The sequence below is a fragment of the Belonocnema kinseyi genome, chromosome 2 (assembly GCF_010883055.1).
Source record: "Belonocnema kinseyi isolate 2016_QV_RU_SX_M_011 chromosome 2, B_treatae_v1, whole genome shotgun sequence".
Classification (NCBI taxonomy): Eukaryota; Metazoa; Arthropoda; class Insecta; order Hymenoptera; family Cynipidae; genus Belonocnema; species Belonocnema kinseyi.
Window position 1 is genome coordinate 57,826,149 of NC_046658.1, and position 19,061 is coordinate 57,845,209.

A 19,061-nucleotide genomic window follows, 5' to 3' on the forward strand; every position below is an offset into this window, starting at 1 on the left:
AAGTTAAGTATCAAATCGTCATATGGTGGAGATTGTAGTTCTAACGTCAGTCCCACCAAAAACTTCAGTTAATAAGGGAGGGTTGGGAGAGGGGGGGAAGTAAAACTGGAACCGAGGTTCAAAATTTCGGCGTTATTTTTAGTTTGTAGGTATAGATTTCCTTTGTTTTCTTTCTTTTATCGTGAAATTATAATGAATTGCTATGAATTACTTATCTTTAAGTACGTTTCCGGATTTCCCAGTAACTGCATATCGAAGCACAGTTTTAAGAAAGTGCATTTATACCAAATTGAAAATTTTCTATTTTGCTTTTTGTCCAACCGAGTATACCATATAAGAGACCGCTCTCTTTCAAATTTTCCACGGAACTGTTAAGGAAAATACAAGATAATGTAAGGGTCGACTTACGACTGCGTCATATCCGAGAGTCGTTAAAAATCGTCCTGTTTAAGATTCTCCGAAAACCCATAAGTACACACACATATATATATATATATATATTGAAAGTGAAGAAAATTTCAATTCCAAATGTGCAGAATTGGAGAAATATAAAATGTAGATCCAGAAAAAGAATAAAAAAAAGAACAAATAGACTAATTTTCAAGAAATATTTAAATCCGAATCACAGCCAAAAACAGGTATTTTCGATAAAACAGTTGAATTTTCAACAATATAGATAGATTTTCACTTGAGAAGAAAATGTCAAGCAACTAAAACAGAACAGTTTTCAATCAGACAATTGTACCCCCAATTAAAAAAAAATTGAATTTTCCACCGAATAAAAAGAATTTTTAAACGAAAAGGATGAATGTTGACAGAATTGTCAAATTTTGAAGAAAGTGATTCAGTTTTGAGCCAGGTAGTATAATTTTTGAGAAAAAAAAGAACCATTAACAACAAATTTCATTGTAGGCGTCGCGACTAGAAAGAATAAGTATGCACACATATTCACATACACACACACAAATACACATGTGCATACATCGCTTGACCACTACTAGAACCCTCGTATATATAATATAATATAATAAGAATATAATGTAAATCTTGCAATGTACGATATTACGATTTTACGCTATTTACACAGAAAAAAATGGGGCTCTAAATGAAACCTTAGTTGGTGTTCTAAAGGATCCCAATTGTAATTAAGCCTATTTATAAAGAACATATTTTTCGCTTTGTCCACTTCCACATTTTGTTAAATTAATAACATGATTTTTACCTTCAAGCACACATGTAATCGAACCCTGATGGACGTAAGTTGATGAAGATAATTAAATTACATTATATTACCGCAATTAAACTAGAAATAATGACTTGATAAATATCATTCGAAGGTTATGCAGCCAAGTTGTCAACATAAAGGCATATTCATATGCAAGAAACTTTTCGTCTTAAATCAAATACCTATATTTAAAAATTATATCATAAGCTTTCTTTTAAATGATGTAACGGCATACATTTAACAAAAGATTTTCAGAAACACATTACGTTACTTTTTGAGAAAATACGCATAATAAAACAATGTAAGGAGCCGTGTACATAATACCTAACGCGTTTTTGTTTTGTTTATTCTCGTCTTTATTTAAAGAAAAGACATTGTTTGTCTTGAAAATGCAACATTTTGGAAGACCTCTCTTTTCTTCATTGACTGAGAAAATTTCTCTTCGTTGAAAATTAGTATTTTTTGGTTAAATTCAACTTTGATTTAATATGAAAATCTTTTTTTTTTGAAATATCAACTATTATATTTTGCGTTTAGAGTACATCTTTTATAGTTGAAAAAGCAACACATTGCCTCATTGGTTGACAGTTAAACTATACTCTGTTAATTAGTAAGAAACGGTACAATTTTTCCAAACCTCCGTTCCTTAAAAATCATCTTACATTATTTTTGGTTGTCACCTACATAAATTCAGGAACAACAATTTAGTCAGCAAAAATTGCATGAGTTAGAGGTCGATGGGGGAGGGGGCTTAAGGACCCTAACAAAGGGGGTCCGTGATTCTCGATTTCAAAGAAGAAAACTGAGCTTCTTGATCATTTCCCTTAGTCAGTTTTATTCGAGAGTTTGATTTAAGTGATTGAATGGCCCTGATCAGAAATTCTATAAGTTGGGATGAAAATGGAAGTTTAAAGTGAATTTTTGTCCATGAAGCAGCTGCAACATATTGCCGTTTAAAGTAACGAGACGACTGTAGGTACAGATGAGATAACTCGCCCTTAATAATTCAGACATCTAACAGCTTAGCCCTGTCCTGTGCATAATGTACAACCAGCCTGGAGTCGCACTCCCTCACCCAGGTTGCTTTGTCGTTTCTCTCTCTCTCTCCCTTGATCCATCCATACAGACTCTACAATCTCTTTTACTCCTTCCACCCCTATCACTCTCACCCTCCACCAATTCACTCTTCTATCCCTTTCGCTCTCCCGCTGCCGCTTCTTGGCTTTTAAACTGTCAAACATTCGAATCCGTCGTTTGAATCGTTTCGATCTACCTACCAACCGACCCCAACGCCTCGCCTTGTTAAACATTCATCGACCCCTGTGTACAACCACGTCCGTAAATGCTCGAACACGATCTACAAGGATACGGATACCAGCCATTTTCGACTTCTTTGATAACAGAAAAAAATAGATAAAGTCGAGATTGAGGAAGAATTTCGATGATTTCATCCTCAAGAGAGACCAGCTGAGTTGGTAAATTTATGAGTTTAGAGAAACTCAGTTTAAAATGGGAGCGAGATTACAAGAATTTTTTAAATTGATAAAAAAAACATCACATGCTTCCTAAACTACGACCCAAGACGTATTTATGTGTAAACATCTTCGGTAAACGTTAATAACTTTCACTTTTCCATACACATATTAATATATAGAAGAATACTGTACGAAGCCGAAAGAATTCGGTGTGTCAGAACCTTGCATCTACCAACGTTTCGGTGTGCCAGAACCTTGCTTTACACTTTCGAGCCGTGGTTTCACTCGACTCAGGCTGAGAAATGACTATGAAGTTAATTCACTGACCGAGATTTTTCATTCGATTGTACTCAAATAAATATTAAAACTGTTGCGATATTTCATTACTTTCAGTTTGTTCAGTCACTAAACGGAAAATGAAAAAGAAGTTATTGTCGATTCAGGCTGATGCATGGTACTTTTAGGCTTTCACAGTATTATTTCTTGTTCAAACAATGACACTAATGAATTTAATGTAAACAATTTTGATAATTTATTTACAGTGCAAATATAGCGATTTGATATATTCTCAACCAGCTCAAAGATATGATTATGAATCAGAATAGCATTTTTTCAACTTATTATATTCTTATACACATGAATACATAATCTATTCTGTATACATTATAAAAGAAATTCATGATTTATTTACAGAAACAAAAGTGATTACCAAAGCTCATTGCAAAGTTTTACACAAGAGTCGCTTTTACAAAACGAACTTTAAAATTGTCTACTATGATTTGGGAAATACAACTTTTACCCACTATTAGAGCACGCTATTCAATAAAATGGGTTTTCGGCTTACGCTACTATACAAAACGGATCCTTAGTTCTTTCAATGTTAATTATCTGAGTTAAAATTTGTTCTCTTAATTAGATTGAAAGCCATCAGAATTCTTTAGAAAATAACCCAGAATGATTTCATTTTGTCAATTTTTAAAGAACATACTGTCAAAACAGTGCAAATTTCAATTTTCTCCTGAAGTTTAAATAAAATATAATAAGCATTTTCCAATGGTAAAACAGAAACGTTAACCGTTAAACACTATTTAATATATAATATTTGATTTAAAATTTAAGAAAACATTGAAATTAGAGATATCTTTGCAGTAACCTTCTTAAAGATTAACCAAATTACTTTATCCTGATTTATTTTATCAAAAATACTGATATCGTTGAATTAATATAAGGGGAAAAAATATAACCCTGGAATTTCAAATTTACTGATCTCTAGTCATTCTGATTCCACTAAAGCTTGTAGTCGATTTGTAAATTTAGTGCTGCTATATTTTCTAATGCATTTTGGCCTGCAGAACTTAAAAATCGCATTGAAAAAAATTGTTGTGGAGTGGCTTTCCAAATATAAATTTTTAATTAAAAATTTGTTTCGATCATATCTTTGCAGCTTTCTCTCACAGCCTTGTATCAAGGTAAAGATCATCGAATCTGCAATGAATGTAGTTGCCATTTTTCTGATGAATTTGATAGATGAGGTGCAATTATTCGAACTCCTAAAAAAGCCACATTCTTGGACGAAAATAAACATACATAATTTTAAAAAACCATTCACAAAAAAATATTTCAATGCAATTTTCCAGTTCAACAGGTCGAAATACATTGGAAAAATATAGAATTACTAAATGTACAAACAAATTTTTTAATTTTTAGACTAGTGTTATCTAATAAAGAATTCTAATATTTATTCTGAATATTTCTGCTTAATCATCATTTTATTTTAATTAATGAACCAGGTTCTTCATGCTTTTAATTTCTTAAAAATTCATTGTATGCATAAATTTAGTTTTACATGTATGTACATATTAGCTACCATAATTTAAATTAAATAAATGAAAAAAAATGAAAATTTATGTATATGATTTAAATGCAATACTTCAATCGCAATGTCTGCAAAAATTCGTACCAGAAAATGCAATTCAGTATTCACGCTTTTATATAATGGTCGGCATTTTGCGTGAAATCGTAATCGCATAATGATAAGAGTAACGCGTCCCAGGATGGGAGAATATGGTTATACAGGAGCTTGTGAATGGGGAGCTTGCCGTCAGGGCTGCAAAATGTAATCGGCACAGCGCCCTCAATTATTAATTGCTAACCGCGTTAATTACTTCCAACGGCGTGGGCATACCTGTCACTGACACAGTAGCGTAGGATGATATTATTATCACTTACAAAGGTGCACCGCAAACTTGAAAATTCAATGTAATTCGCCAAATACTAAGAAATTTTATTAAAATCTAATCTAACCTCTATTAAAATCATACTGCAAATTATAGTAATATTCAATACGAAAAATCCTATAAAATTATTTAATGACGCGGTCTAATTTAGTCGTTTTTTAAATAAAAAGTTTTCTTTCTTCACCTTACACTCGAAGAAAGTAGTGGAGATAACTATTTAAAAGGCTAATAAAATACCACTGCAAAGTACTATGGATGTATTCACTATAGGTGCATTTACTTGTAATCATTTTATGAGGATTTTGCTTTCGCATAGGTATCAAATGAATTTGTTTCGTCGTAGAGGAAGGATTTTCCTTTACAAAAGAGAAAAAATGGATACTTTCAATATACAGGTGAACCTACGATTAGTGCCGCTGCGAGTAGTGCCCCTTTTCCTAAGTCTCGCTCGAGCGCAACTCCCACTCCACGTCACTTCTCAAGGATATGAAATCCTTGAGGCTCCAGAAGCTCGATTAGTGGCATGGAATGGGGGTTTATGGTTTCACGGAATCGTACTCTCCCGTGTAGGAATATAATCAGGGATTCGGCCGGGTTCCGGCCGGATAGCCCCGGTTAAATTCGGGTGCTGGTCGGGGAATGCGGCTAAAAACTTCACAGTAAACTGGTCGTATCCCAGATTGAATACAGGCAGGGATCCGGTCGGGTAATGCAGCTACAAAGCGGTTAAAAAATATTGCTTTAGGCGAGAAATTGGTAACTTGTTTTGTCTTTTAAGGCTCATCGGAAAGAATACGGTGAACTTCAAAGGTCAGATCAAGTTAACCAATTCTGACGAGCAAATTAGAGTAGAATTTCAACCACTGATAATAGAATCTCATAGCAATTGCTTCACATTGGAAACCACGTGGTGATTTTAGGTTAGGAAGGTACAAATCAAAAAATGTATTCACAAGAGTATAATTTAAGTAATTATCCGCGAACTAAACACGGATTTTCAGACTGATTACTGAAACAATGTTGATTTAATTACGAATCTCGATTTTATTTGCAAACTTCGAGGAAATGATGCGACGTGAGTGTAATGGGCACCCTCGTTCGAAGTGCGAAACTTAAAATTTGTGAGTGTCTACGCGGTCGCCAGGTGCAGAAGGAAATGTACATGGCGGTAAATTTGAAAGTGTACAGACTAAACCTAGTCTGAAAATAGTGAAAATTGTAACATTTCTGCATAATTACGTTTTTGTTAACATCACAGCTCTTAAAAAATGTGTAAATTTGACAAAAAAATTATCCTTGCCAGTGCCCGGTCGGCTCCCGACCATGAGATATAACCAGGGTTGGCTCGGCCAGTAACCAGCCGGGTCCCAACTTGGTGATTCTAGAAAAATGTAGCCCGACCGGCTCCCGATCGGTTCCTGTCCATGAAACCCAGCCAGGGACAGCCCGGCCGGAATCCGGCCGAAAACCTTGTTGTAGTAGGCCAACCGAGGTAATTTCGACACTGGCTTATGCCGTTTTCCGTTACATAGAAAAACTTTTTAACTTACTATAGCGTTATATTCCAAACAAGAACCAAAGTTTTCTTCATAGAAATAGTGTAATTTTTTTCTACTTTAGAAGTAGATGTTAATTAATCAAGAATGATCATCGAAAGTTCGCCAACAGATAAGTCGCAGACACGAAAAATTAATTCAAATGCAGTACTGATAAATTTCCAATATATCAAAAATCCTCTTACAAACAAGGAAACTAATTTGGTTAAAATATTTTTGAAAACGATATTGGTAGGTTATGGTAGATCAAGAAAGTGTTTTAATTCGCACAATCAATTCGTCTCGAAGACGCGAACAAATGTATCATTATTGTTGTATTCATAATGTTAAAAAAGTTTCCCTCATATCAACAAGTTTTTAAATCGTTACTGGTTGGTAATAAAAGTTTTAAGAATAAGCCAATCGATGCGTCTCGAGGATGCGAACAAATACACTAGATATCTTATTGTTGTATTTTGAATCTCAAAAAAGTTTTTATCATATAAACAGAATAAACCATTTTTTTGAAACTTCATAAATCGATACTGGTGCGTCAGAAAAGGTTCAGATATAGGTCAATCTATGGGTCTCAAGCAGGCGAAAAAATATACTACATATAGCATTATCGTATTTTATATATCAAAAAGTTTTTCTCGCATAAACATAATGAACCATTTTTTTATTTCGTAAATCGGCACTGTTAGGTCATAAATGTTTCAACAATAGGTCGACTCATGCGTGTTAAAGACGCGAAAAAATATACTAAATATCGTATTGTTGTATTTTGAATACGAAACAAGTTTTTCATCACTTAAGCAAGGTAAATCTTTATTTTTTTAATATCTAAACGCAAAAAAACTACGTCTAAATGGCCGATCCCGCTCAAAACCCTATCAGAACTGGATATCAGTCGGAGCTATAATTCTGGTAAATTTCATGATCTTAGCTTTTCTACTTCGCGAGATATTGTGAACATAAAAAAGTTACACACACATATGGACATTTAAAAAAATTGTATTTTCGAACTCATTGGGTCGAATGATATTGAAATGTGTCAAAAAATTATACTTGAAAATTTAGGTCTTTACAAACCATCTTCTATGAGGAAGCAAAATCAAACTCAGTAGTAGAAAACAGGTTATAAATTTGTTTAACAACAATTATAGTCTCGATATAAGGATAAGTGTGATACGAAATTACGAAGTCGTACTTTAATTGATGCTATTTTGAATATTCAAAAGATTCTGCATTCAAATTTTTCGAAAATTATCTTTAGACTTTCTAATTTTAATCACGCCCATCTTTAATTAACAAAAGCGTCCCTGACGCAATGTTTTTCAATTCCTTTAGTAGTGTTGACGGTTTTAGATTTTCCGTAATGCAGCTAAATGGAATACGTATTAAAAGATCATCTACTGATCCATATGATGGCGTCCACATGTATAGAGACATATAGCCGGATTAAATCCCGGAATTTAAGGCCCAAAACTAACCTTATACGTCAAAATACAAGTCCGTGAGGCATTTTTGAAGTTGGAACTTCGTAAAACAGTTTTTCGAGAAAAACCGCATTTAATCTTGGCGAGTGCCATATCCCGTGCAGAAATTTTGGTCTGGCCCCGATCGGGAATCCTGGTCGCAGCCAGGCCGCGCATGAAACACACGCCCAGGTCGGGGCCAGGTCGGGACACCCGATTGGGAAACCCGATCGGTACACGATGAGTCTCATTATAATCCATTCATGAATTTCACAAATGGAGTTTTAATATAAGTAAAAACGAAACTATCGAATTGTCCTCTCCTTTCGAAGGCCATCTTAATATTTTGAATTTTAAAATTAAGTTATTTTAAGTTAAAATTAACGTACTACAGGCACGAAAAGAAAAGGTTTCAGAATACAAAATTGAATTATGCTTTTGAAAATCGTAAAATTATTGTGGATAGTATCAGTTTCGAGGAAAGGGTTTGTTTTGTATGAAAAAAATTGATGATAACCAGAAATATTTTAAGCAACAATTTTAATTTTTTTTAAAATGTTTCCTATGAAACTTTTTAACAAATTAGAAAAAGTTTTTCGCAAAAAGATTCCCTACAACTTGACATTTTCGAATGCTTCCAAAGAAAATCATCGGGAAATAAGCTATGATTTACGATCTATTAACATTTTACTGCAAATAAATTCAATTTTCTGTCAATTGCATTACTTCTTGAAAAAAACAAGAAGGTGATTGTAGATAATTTTTTTGCCAAAAAATTGCGCCATCATTTATTAGATCGTTTTATTTTTTTAAATCGGTTAAGAAGAAATATAGACCAAACAACTTTTAAACAAAAATGAAAATTTTTGAATTAAATATTTCTGCTTGTGTGAAATATTATTTACAGAATATGCATTTAAGTAATTTTTATTATTATTAATTCATATCGACCTAACGGACATTTTTATAAGTTGAAATTGCATTGTTTATAATAAAAAAGAAAAAAACTTCGTTTATCATTTTAAACTTCGCGCGAAACCAATTAGATGCCGAATGCGACGCATGCGCAGTTGAGTAACTAGTTCTTGCTGGAATGTTATGAAAATTTGTCCTTAATGTATTTCTGTATTAAATTTATTATTAATACAAAATCAAAGTATCAATGACATAATCGATTGTATCACATATTTTACTATTATAATTTAAAAATATTACAATTTTGTGCATACTGCAATTCATTTCTTGTCAATAGATTTGATGATTCTAACTCTACATTAAATCAAAAAACCTTGAGTTCTTTAATAATGATTAAAAACAAAAGAACTTAATCAATTTCATCATATAATAATATTTGACTCATTTGATGGTAAATATACTAATTTTACGTCAAAAAATTTAATTAATTATTAATTTATTTGAAGTTAGGTTTCACTGAGCCCGCAGATCTGGCAATTTTTTTTTTTTTTAAATAATTCATCTGGAGAAATTGTTTGTCTTTTTAAGTATTGAGATTAACCGTACAGACTGAGTAGGTGTTAGCCTTGTTATTATACAAAAATTTGTTATCCACCATATTTGAGTCGCTATTGATTTTTTAAAAATAATAATAATAATAAGAATAACATTACATACGTCCGCCGTTTTGAAAAAAAAAGTAATTCGGAAATAATTTGAGATGAAAGTACATATGCGATGTAAAACACGATGCGATAGAAAATTCAATTGAGAAAGTCTGTGACGCTGATGTTAGGGATACAATTTACAAGTTAAAAAACAGTAAAGCTGCTGTGAAGACCGTGCACGTAACGTATAAATCGCAAAAATGAGATTGGAAATGAGCCAATTCATGTTGTAATAATTTTCGCTCTCTTCTATTTTTTGGAACCAAATTTTTTTTTCGTATCAAATATTTTTGATTCAAATTCAGCATTTCTATCTCTAATGAGAGAGTTTTTGTTTTTCAAAAATATTCTATCTAGACTTACTGTTCAACACCACTTTTGAAATCATGTGAAATTTTAATCAGAAAATTTTTAGTCGATTATCTCGGAATCGGCAGAGATCGGTGTTTGGTGCCTTTGAACACGTGGCTTACTCGCCTTATGCATTTATAAACATTGCTAGAATATTTTAAACGAGTATTATGTATAAAAATTTCACTGCACTTCCAGAAAAAAACAAGCCGCACTAGTTCTTCGAGCGCATCGGGAAATCCGATCGGGGCCAGATCGGTATTACGTTTGAAATCGGGCGATTTCTGCACGGGATAAGCAACCATCTTATATTTTTTCTTGGAACATAAAATATACCTGCTTCAGGTTACTATCTGGATATAAATATACTCATAATTCATTTAGTATGAGTCACAGTATCAAACCCCACTCAAACTCAAAAATAATAATTTTGACCATAACAAAGAAAAACGCGAATATCTCCTCCCGGGTAGAAATTATAACTTGGTTCTTAAGAGGCCCTGTCTAGATTTCCTATTTTCTATCAAGGGCCTAAAGTGGCAATCTATCGAGGGCGCAAGCGAAAGCGTCACGCTCAGCTAGCGAGATCATTAGTAGACAACCCAATGAGAGCCTATTAATACGGTCTTTATAGAATCTAGATAGTCCTCACACACTGAGAAAAAAATACTTCCGAATCAATGAAATATTGTTTTGAAGCATCAAACGGTGTTTTCCGGCTCGGTCAAATGCATATGCTATTATTTCTTATTTTGTTGATTCAAATAAAATATTATTAAATTATTAAAAAATTGATCATGCTTTAAATTCTGAAGTGTGATGCTATGGTTGCAATAGTAAAAAAGTTTAACCAACACATTGCCATAATCTATTAACAGAAATTTTTGATTCAAAGAAGGAAAATATTTGGCTAAAGAAGACTTATTACTAATAACTAAAGACAAACGCAGTTTATTAAAATATCCGCAAGAACCGAGAATCGAACGCACGCAACGCACGCTTATAAGTCGAACGCCTATAATCCCCATAGCTACGATACCACGCTGAGTGCGATATCATAAATGTTTGACGGGATTCATCCGATACTTTCAAAATTAGGAAAAAAGGTTTTTGAAGCTCGATTTATTATATATGATTTTTAAACGTACTGACATGATTTCAAATTAAATCGATCTTTAAGAAAAATTCTTTTCAAATTCTTAAGGCACCAAATGTTTTAAATTTTTTAAGAAAAAAATTTAATGATTCAAACTTTGCATCTCGGTAATTTTTTTAATTCTTTCTATTTTAAATTTAAGTACAATTTGTGAATAAAGCTTTTTATCTAGTTTAATTAAAAAATATAGTGCTCAAAAATGAGTATATAAATAATTTAAGTCAAGTAGCACACGACAATAACCTGTCGAGGGCCAGCAGACGGAAACCCTAGATTCATCCAGCTAGAAAATCTGACTGCGGCATCGCAAGAGCCAATATTTAGTTTAGGCATAAAGAGACAATTTCTACCCGGGCTAAAGTAGAACCGGCCATAATAAGGTCCCTTTTCATGCGGACGCCCACATATAATGTATGTTTGCTTTCAAATATGTATATTAATGTTTAATAAATATATATTAAAATATTATTTACTAATTATTATTATTTACCTATATTTTGATTGCAAAAATGAGATTAATTACTGAGAGCTGCCTGTGTAGAAAATGATCGAGGCAGACTTGCGTCTAGTTATGAGATTGGCTAGACACTGTAGACTATCTAATCTGGACAGTCTTTTCGGACTGTATTCGGATGCTGAATATCCTGTAACGACCAACAAATTTTTGAAGTATCAAATCCAATTATTTTTCTGCACATTTCCAAAAATCGAGGATGTTTAAAAGTAACAAAGGCGGAAAATAAAAATTAAAAAAATGTATTTTATTTCCTCGCCATCTAGTTAGTCATCTCGGGCCCAATTCGGGTGCTGATCAGCCCATCAGAACCAATAATTTTTTTTAGCTTTGAATCCAAACATTGTTTATCATATTTCCAAAAATAGCCAGTGTGTTTAAAAGTATAAAAAATGCAAATTTTTCATTAAAAACAAACATTTTTTAAATTATCTGAACAGCCTTTGAAATAATGTTTAAGGTCGACCATCTAAAATATATTTTCAATATCTAACCTGGTCCTGAATAGTTCCCCGATAATTTTCTGCACGCTTGTTAGGAGATTTTCATGTTTGGCAAGGAAAAATAAAAACAGATATCACATTTACCTATAGGCTAATTTTTAATTACTCTAATTTATGTAATTTAATTTTTAATACTCAGAGTAATGAAAATGAAAAATTTTCGAGAAGGAAAACGGACATTCAAGGAAAATATAATACCTTCCTTCATTCCTAAAAAAATCCACAAAATGTGCTTTATGTAAGAAAAATTTAAGTCATAAAACTAGATGACACAAGAATTTATTAAAGCAATAAATATAATGACAGACATCTTTTTTCTACAAATAATAAGAGATATAATCTTTATATTGTAATAACAAAATCAACAACTCATTTCATTTACATTAAACATTTCCTCTTTATCACACTAATCCCGCTATCACAACCCTATCAACCCCTTTTTAATTTAAAGAAATAAGGCTGTCAAGTCGTACTGAAAAATTGACAACTAGCTGCTCTCTGAATCTGAATCAGTGAAATTCCACTGATTCAAATAGATAGAAATGGGTCACTGACAGTCAGTGAAAGGCTACTTATTGATTCAGTGAAATAACGACTTTTGAGTGTTGGCAGCACTGCACCATGTCAATTTAGCAATTATAATAAAATAATATTTTAGTACAATCAATCGAAGAATCATGATAGAAACTTAAAATCCATAAATATGATTAAATATTAAAAAAGGTGAAAAGTTCCAAAGCTTTTAAATGACAAACAACCTCACATATTACTTCAATTTCCAGATTGGATTGTCATGTACAAACCCGTTAAGTAAGTACTTCCTGTACAAGTTAAAGTATATTTATCCCGCAGTTAATTCAGCAGACTTACATGTGTTGATAAAAAGAAACTTCAATTTTATAGATACCAATTTTGTACCAAACAAATACGGGTTTCTATATTTTTTTACCATAGAATGATATGTCCAAATTCAAAATTATTTTAAAGCTTGAGCCTTAGACTTTTCTTAAAATTTTGCCTGAGGGTTTTATATTTTTATTTATAAATTATTCTTGATTTCTCTCTATACAATTTGGTATTTTGGAATTTGGTACAAATCTGTTTGATTTCTTAAATTTTTATTTACTTTTATATTTCTACATTCATTATTTTGTATTATTTTAAATGTAATTCTTACTAAACTTGCTTCACGTATTCGTTTACAAATTATGAATCAGAAGAAAGTAAAGTTAAATTCAGGCTGTTTCAAAACAAATTGTTGATAGATTTTTTAAACGTATTTCTTCATGATATATTTTATAATACTTTTTGGGCTCTATAAAGATGCTTAAATTTCAGTTATTTCGGTAGAAGAAAGAGTTTCGTTATAGAGGTTTTAACCGATTAAAGTAGAAAAAAGTGCCACAAAAAATGGTTTTTCGAGGTGGGAGGTATCCGAGAAAATTACAGGAAGTCCCTAACCAAAATTTCGCAAGACCCACAGCGTTAAATCAACGAGGGATATTATCATCTGGAACTCAAATCGCTGTGATTCGTAAAGAGGCACACATTAACGCGAGAGCCACCGGTCTTTATGTAGTACTATATAACCCATTACATAGTATATTATAGTGAATGTTTCCCTCCAAAGCCTGTTTGAGTTAGTAGCAATCGACCTCTGGAAATAATCGTATGAATTTTAAAATCAGAATATTCGTTCAAAATTTAGTTAAATTTTCAATCTTGGTAATTCAAAATATTATGAGTTTTAGCAACAACATAGTATTAAATTGTCTTTATTCTTAAAATTATTACAAATTGAAGGAGAATTTCGACATTTTGACCCATTTTAAAGTTCGGGATAGTTAAAATTTAACATCGCCCGAAATTTGACATATTAAACATTCTAACTCATTTATATTTATAAATGCGGATTTGACGTTTTTATAAACTTCTACTAATTTAAACAGCGCGAGAGATCCGAATATTTGTAATTTGGGTTGATTCGAAATTCAGAAATAAAATTTTTTTGATTTTTCAAATTTTAGTATACTTGAAACTTCGAAGTTCTCACATTTATTTTGCGTTTATGTGTCTTAAAAAATTGAAAAACCTGTTATTTTATGATCAAAATAAATTTTAAATAAGTTGAGCTTTGACCGAAGCTTTGATTCTTCTCACATTTCGAAGAGAAAGAAATGTACTTCCTCTTTGAAACCTACTTATCTTGTTTTTGTATCTTTCCATATTTCAGTGAACACACAGAATTGTTATAGCGATGAAATTCTTTGGAATTTTGTCAATCGTTTTAAATTAAAGATGTTGAAATTCAAGAGATTCTTAAGAATTTCTAAAATTGAATTCAAGAATTTAGCATTTTCTACTCGTTTCAAAATTAAATTTTTTAATGTTTAATTCTTGATTTATTGGCAATCGAAACATGCACGGAGAAAAATAGATGTTAGCACAGACTATCTAGATATTAATAGTTAATATCTTAGCGATTTAAATATGGGACAGAAATCTAGATACTGAAGTAGAGCATCCGTAGATATTAAAAAGAAGATTTTAACTGACAATATCCAAGATATTAAAGGGCAGAATCTAAGATATTCAAGAAATATTTTTTAATTGTGCAAAAATTACCTGTAAAGCATGCCATTTTCTGTAAAATGCAAAAGAATGTTAATATCGTAGTCCTCTGTTTTGAAAATCCGAATCCTCAAGCATTCGCCTTTTTGCATAATCATGCGATTTTTGTGTTAAACAGATAACACACTGTTCAAGGCTAATATGAAAGATGCCTGCAGCTGAGTCCTCATTTTCTTGAGAAAATTATAACATATCCAAAAACATTTAATCCATTTTCCACCAAAACTTATAGTGCAATAGATATCCGAAAAACCACAATACACACGATGAAAGCTCAAGGTACAGGCAAAATCTTTTGTCGCCACGCCACACGTCAGCGACCTTGCTCCAATAAAATTTAGCTTTTTTAATTTCTTAGATATTAACTGTTAATATCACATATTTTATACTTTCAATATAAACATATATTGCCCTTTAATATTTTGTATGTTGAATAGAAGATATTAGATAGTATGCCGTAATATCTATATATTATGGTTAAATATCAAAGTTTTTAATATCTGCTTATCAATATCTATTTTTCTCCGTGTGAATTAAAGAATTTTTTAAATAATTACCAAATTTGAAATTAATTAGTTCTTTATATTAAGAAAATCAGAAGTTCGATATGTTTGGTTGCTTTAAAATTTGGAATTCGTGGAACTTTGGAATACCCAAACTTTTTAATTATAGAATGCCTTTAATTTTAAATATTAAGAATTTTACTTAGTAAGTTAAACATTTAAGTATATTAAAATTGATTTGTTTATTTTAATAACGGTTGATAAAAAACACCTGCAGCACAGTTGAAATTTGTGTCCCATTTTAATTTTGAACAAATAGAATTTGCATAGTAAAAATGAATTAGTTGAGAAAAGAATGTGCGAAAAATGTTGGCCGAAATACAGACAAATTTGACAGAATCTAATATTGATGTCTTAAATAAAAACAATTGAGAAAAAATGTTTTAATCACGTTACACCTGAAATAAAGCTTCTTTTTACTTTCATATTATTATTATGCATTATTTCTTTTCTTGTGATTTTGTGTAAGTGCACAGTGAAAAATTATACCTATAAAACATATTAATCCTTGAAATAAGTTTGGATTAAATTTAGTAAAATGTGTCCTGATTCAAGCAGAATTGGACTAATTTTAATTCATTATTACCTGAATTTCAGAATTAAGTCTTACGTTAAGAACGCTTTTGCTTAAAATCAGATAAAATGTTCTTAAATACAGGCTGACTTTACTGAATCTAGTGTTAACTATTTAAAGGTATTCGATCAATTGCGAGTTAATTGGTTCTCGAATTCATTTTTAAGATTCATATTTCACATTTAAATTCGCACTCGGATTCATTCAAACTTATTATCCGTATACATATATGTTAGCATTGAATTAAAAGAATATTTGTTTCAATAGTGTAATCAACTACATTTTTTGAGACAAGAAAAACTGTCTTTGATAAATAAATAATTGTATCGTCCGTATTCGGACCAATATTTTTTTGATTCAATGATCATTTATTTTCCACGCTCTAAAAAATGGTTCGTTGGGTCAACCAATAAAGTAATAGAACCAACTACTGTAGTTTGTAATAAATGCCAATGCCACTTATGTGATTCTGGTTCCTTATTCTGGTTTCTACACTTACCATGGAGTTTTTCGAATTAATCTTCTAATCTCCAAGTTTTGAGCAGACCCTGAACTCTCAGTATCTTTTAATAATTCAGTTGACCATTAGGCTTGAATATTGTATGGTTACTAATATTTTCTATACGTAGAAGTACTAATGGCGACTTGTTGTCACACAAAACTGGTTAATTATTTTTTTCCATCGAGGTAGTTTTTACAGCTAATACCTATTCTACTAATAAATAGCTTGTTCTCCCAACTAACTAAGCATTTTTTTTAATGCTGAAACCTGTTCATATTTGCGTCTCATAAATCACTGAAATCCTCTAATTTCAATAAAACTCTCTGAATCAATTCCACAAACAAAATACTAGTTTGGAGCATAACACTCTAAACTTGAGGTGAACGTGATCCATCATAGTTGAAAGTGTCGCTGTGAGGTCTGTTTGAATAAAACATAGAATAGTACACGGCTACCGCTGCGGACGAGACATCGCAGGCAGAGTAGAAGAACGCGATGCGGTGATAAACAAAGGTACATCGAAACCGTTTAATTACTGGGGTTCGGAGATTAACTCTAATGGAACGATGCTGTTTCGAGCCTCGAGTCTTGTCGCTGATTGGCCGCAGGTTCCTACCTGGCGCCTACCAGGCTGAATAACTTTTGAGTTTAATTGTAGCACACGTTATCGGACCGAACGGTTCTTTATTGGGCAGCACCGTCGTCACCCAGTCCTTTGGGGGCATTCCTTTTAAGCGTCGAGCATTAGCGTCCTTTTTTTTCCTCAACAAGGTAAACGTATTATTGACGCCACGATAAAGTCGCCCAAATACCGAGGGCGTTTAAAAAATTCGAAAGATTCGACGATATGGTAAGAGCGCATGATTTCGTTACAAAAAGGAAAAAGACTAAGAGGAATGGCTGAAAAGAAACGATAAAGAGAAATTAAAAATAATAAAAATGAGCTAAAAATTTGGTGGAATAAAAAGTAAAACAGTGTTCGAGAATACTGTGTGCAAAAATCGATAATTGCCGGTAGCAGATTGCGGGAATAGCTTTTTATTTTAATCGATTAATTAAAACCAATTCATGGCCCACGAGTGTTATTAATTTTAATTAACCTTGTTCGTCGGGCATACGAAAGGAATTTTTGTTCAAGGAAAGTAGCTCGCAGCTGTCTGATTTTGCCATTTGTGTTTAAAGTATGTACCCATTTCCACGATAAAGGTAAAAGTTGGAGATATAGAGATAGCAGTTTAGATTTCCTTACGGAGCAACTTGCGTGACAACAGGTCCGCCATTTTGCGGTGCCTTAATAGATTTAGAGCTAGAAAACAGACGAGCTAACCTTCTCGAGAAAGCCACCCCTTTTCATCCCCTCTACTCAAGACAAACACAGAACCGAAACAACGCCGGCGCTCCGTAGCGACGAATCTAATTAACTTTATTACGTTTGTCTTCTGTTTTTCACCCCAACAACGCCAGTCACTTCTGCTTCCACCATTCGATTTTGCAGTTTCTTCCAAGTCTGTGTCAAATGACTGTTGATGTAAAAATTCTAAGGCTTTTTAGATCTATCATCAATCGGAGCAAATATGGATGAAATTATGCGGATTTTTCAAATACATTTTTTATCCTAATTTAAACCCTCGAAGAGATAACAGTTACGTATTACAGACTTTACAGTCCTAAATAAAAAGTTGATTATACTATTTTTGGTTCAAAATTCTACCATTTATTTGAAAGTTAAATAAGTTTGTTAAAACTTCGTTTCATTGGTTGAAGATTTAAATATTGTGTTAAAAATTAGTTCTTTTTTTAATAATGTTTTAACTCAATATTTAAATAATATATTTTTGTCTGAAACTGATCGCTTTTAGTTGCAAGTTCAACTACTACGATTAAACGATGACATTCTTTGTCGAGAATCCATTTTTTTAAATTTTTAATTTAACTGCTTGGTTGAACTCCTTTGTTCCCATGTAAAAACGCTTCGACTTAAGTTCGACTTCAATTGCCCCCAAGCAAGACATGCTGAAGTCAAAAAGTTCGACTTGAGCATGTCTCAGTTTTGAGACGGATTTGAGTTCGACTTGGTTATGTCTTGAGTTAGTCTCCAAGGCCACGACAGGTAAAACGGCGTTTACTTGTCTTGAGTCGAGCCTTGTCTTGGCTGAGATTATCGAACCTTTTTTGGCTCATAAATGAAATTAAAATTGATGAATGAAAAATTTGTAATTATTAAATTAGTTATTTTTAATTTAAAAATTCAGAATCGGTGGACCTGAACGAGTATAACCCTTAAAAATTTTCTTAAAAAAAAAATGGTAACTTTCTAGAAGGATCTAAGCCGTTAGAAATATGAAAAAACAAACAACATTTTCCGTATCATCGTCAAACAAGTATAGTACAAATAATAACACAGGCCAACAATTCTCAGAACCAGAGACCAGACCTACTATACCCGAAGGTTTTTGCTGCGCTGAATCCGAATCTGACCTCAGAAAAATTCCATCACCCTCAGTTTTCGAGATATTCTAACCTAAAAGGGTCAAAAATCCGTTATTTTGATGTGTTCGAGGCCCCGTAACATCGCGAAAAATTTTTCTTTCAGAAACTGACAATGGCATCGTAAAGAACTACTCTTTACCTTCAAAATGCGATGCCTAACTTTTTGATAAGATTTTTCATAGCCGAGATATGGCGGATTCAAATA

General features: G+C 32.2%; 1 protein-coding gene across 1 annotated transcript in view; it reads left to right on the forward strand.

Annotated features, from left to right (window-relative positions):
- Positions 1 to 19,061, forward strand: part of LOC117168091 (homeobox protein MSX-1) — a 98,617-nt gene that overhangs the window by 77,357 nt on the left and 2,199 nt on the right. The window lies entirely within an intron of this gene.